Source organism: Salvelinus sp. IW2-2015, linkage group LG37, assembly GCF_002910315.2.
Source record: "Salvelinus sp. IW2-2015 linkage group LG37, ASM291031v2, whole genome shotgun sequence".
Classification (NCBI taxonomy): Eukaryota; Metazoa; Chordata; class Actinopteri; order Salmoniformes; family Salmonidae; genus Salvelinus; species Salvelinus sp. IW2-2015.
This window is the reverse complement of record NC_036876.1, coordinates 2,862,446-2,865,449: the sequence shown is the minus strand read 5'-3', so window position 1 is coordinate 2,865,449 and position 3,004 is coordinate 2,862,446. Positions and strand designations below refer to the sequence as shown.

The following is a 3,004-nucleotide window of genomic DNA, read 5'->3' as shown; positions in this document are numbered from 1 at the left end:
CAAAATATCAGAACTACATTAATGTATGGTGTTGTGTTCTGTAGGTCGTTTAGAAAAGCTCTAATGGTGCCTGGATTTTGTCTCTATCAAGACAGCTGGTTTATTGTTGTCTCTGATTGGGAGCCCATATTTTAAGCACCATTAGGCTTTAGTGTTGTGGGTATTGTCTATGTTAGTGTGTTGTAGCACTATTCGATTTAATAGTCTTCACGGTCGTCAGTTTGTTATTTGTTAGCTGATGATAGTGTTCGTTTTCGTGTTTCTCTCTTCAAAAAAATAAGAAGATCGTAGTTATTCACTACGCCTGCCTTGGTCCAATCTCTCACCGCAAGACAGATCGTGACACTATGGTACATCTGCCCACAAATTGTGGAAACTGCTGCACTTCCAACGCTCCTGCTAATGTATTACCATATTAGCAACTACATAATTCCTCAGATACACAATCCATCATAAGAATTTAAAACAAACACCAATGTATGATAAACTTCCCTACTACTGGGTTAAAGCTCACAGTGTGCCATCACAAGCAGCAAGATTTGTGACCTGTTATTCACAAAAGAAAGGCAACCAGTGAAGAACAACACACACCTGAAATAAACCCCATATTTATGTTCATAATTTATTTTCCCTGTGTACTTCAAAACCATTTGCACGTTGTACAACACTGTATATACATAAATGACATTTGAAATGTCTTTATTCTTTGCAACTTTCCTGTGAGCGTAATGTTTACTGTTCATATTTATTGTTGATTTTATTGTTAGAGGAGGGAAAGGAACGAGGGAGGAGAGAGAAGAGAAGAGAGAGAGAGAGAGAAGAGAGAGAGAGAGACGAGAAGAGAACAGAAGAGAGAGGAGAGACGAAGAGAGAGAGAAAGAGAGAAGAGAGAGAAGAGAGAGAGAGAAGAGAGAAGAGAGAAGAGAGAAGAGAGAGAGACAGAGAGAGAGAAGAGAGAGAAGGAGAGAGAGAGAAGAGAGAGAAGATGAGAGGAAATGAGAGAATAGATCGAACAGAGAGAGAGAGACATATAGTTAAAGAGGGTAGCTCAGGTTTAAAGGACTTAGAGAGAGTAAAATATGAGGTTGTCAAAGATCTCAGCCTCTCCACATTCTAATTGGTCCCAATGCTCAAGAACAGTGGTTCCCAAACTTTTTATTGTCCCGTACCCCTTCAAACATTGAACCTCCAGCTGTGTACCCCCTCTYGCACCAGGGTCAGCGCACTCTCAAATGTTGTTTTTTGCCATCATTGTAAGCCTGRCACACAAACACTATACGATACATTTATTAAACATAAGAATGAGTGTGAGTTTGTCACAACCCGGCTCGTGGGAAGTGACAAAAGCTCTTAAAGGTTAAGGGCACAAATAATAATATAATAATGATCAATACTTTTTCTCTTTATTTAACCATCTTACATATAAAACCTTATTTGTTCAATGAAAATCCACTCATCTACTCTCACATAGGTACGTGGTTACAAAGGGCATCAGTGTCTTAACACCGAGCGATTTGCCAAGGCAGGATACTCTGAGCGCAGCCCAATCCAGAAATCTGGCAGTGGCTTCTGATTAAATTAAATTTTCACACAACCGCTTGTTGCAATTTCGATGAGGCTCTCTTGTTCAGATATCGGTAAGTAAACTGGAGGCAGGGCATGAATGGGATAACAAATCCAGTTGTTTGTGTAATCCGTTTAGGGAAAGTACCTGCGTATTTACGCACCCAGCTCACTCAGGTGCTTCGCTATGTCACATTTGACATTGTCCGTAAGCTTGAGTTCATTTGCACATAAAAAATCATGCAATGATGGAAAGACCTGTGTGTTGTCCTTGTTAATGCAGACAGAGAAGAGCTCCAACTTCTTAATCATAGCCTCAATTTTGTCCCTTAATTGACCCCCCATAAACGTAATGGACATATACTAGGAGCTGTGCCAGGCCCGCCACATCTGTTGGCTCATCCAGCTGTAACGCATAGAATTCACTGGCTTGTATGCGAAGCAGTAATTGTTTCAAAACATCTCCTGCCATGTCACTGATGTGTCGTGAAACAGTGTTGTTTGACGAAGTCATTGTCTGTATAGTTTTTTTGGCCTTTTCCCCCAGCATTGTCCCAGCCATATTTTAGCATCTGCTTTACAGAAGATATACAGCTATCTATATTCAGAGCGCATATTCTCTTCTGAAATCAACTTTAGATAAATACCTGCTCTTCCCGCAGTGGTCCGTTTGAGGGCTCATCGTCGACTCTTAGTGGGTACTGCAGGCCATACTAACTTCAGATCTGGATCATCAATATGGTCCGTGTGCCTGGTCCTGAGCACATTCGTGGCTTAACCCTTAATGTAGAACATTAGTGATTCTAGATGAGAATAGATGTTAGCTCGGATAAGTGAGAGCAGAGAACGCCTTTCGTGTGCGGTGACAAAGGGACGGTATTATGGTGCGATGGCATGTTCAACTATATTTGGCTTGGTAGTAGACTCTCACTAATAGGACTGTTTGAATGCAAACATATAAATAAGTGGGGATCCCATTGTTTTATATATTAGGGGGTATCTCATGCCGAGGCTATTGTCAGTGACGCGACAGTTGAAATATTCTATGCTCTAATGAACATGTCTCTATATATTATATACTGGTGAGAAGATTCAAGATATCTAACGTAAGCATATCGATTATACACGTACTTAATGCTATATATGATCGTGTATTTGTCTATATCATAGACTCGACACGTGTGTGGAGGTATGTTGTGTGTGTCCTCTCAACTCCAGTGAGTGGCCCATGGTGCAGGCGGCGACTGAGGTATGATTGCATGCAATGCGCAGGTATTGTTGTTTAGCAATGATATCCACCGGCTTCTAATGAACTTGAGGAGAGACGGCGAGAGTAGAGAAGGAGAGAGCCGAGCGAGAGAGACGCAGAGCGAGAGTAGGAGAGAGGAGCGAGCAGTGAGGATGGAGGGAGAGAGAGAGGCGAAGAGAGAGAGGCGGGAAA

At 41.7% G+C, this 3,004-nt stretch overlaps 1 protein-coding gene across 1 annotated transcript in view; it reads right to left on the bottom strand.

The window, feature by feature from the left end:
* The window catches only part of LOC111960343 (galactose-3-O-sulfotransferase 3-like), a 13,392-nt gene that overhangs the window by 7,526 nt on the left and 2,862 nt on the right, over positions 1 to 3,004 (bottom strand). The window lies entirely within an intron of this gene.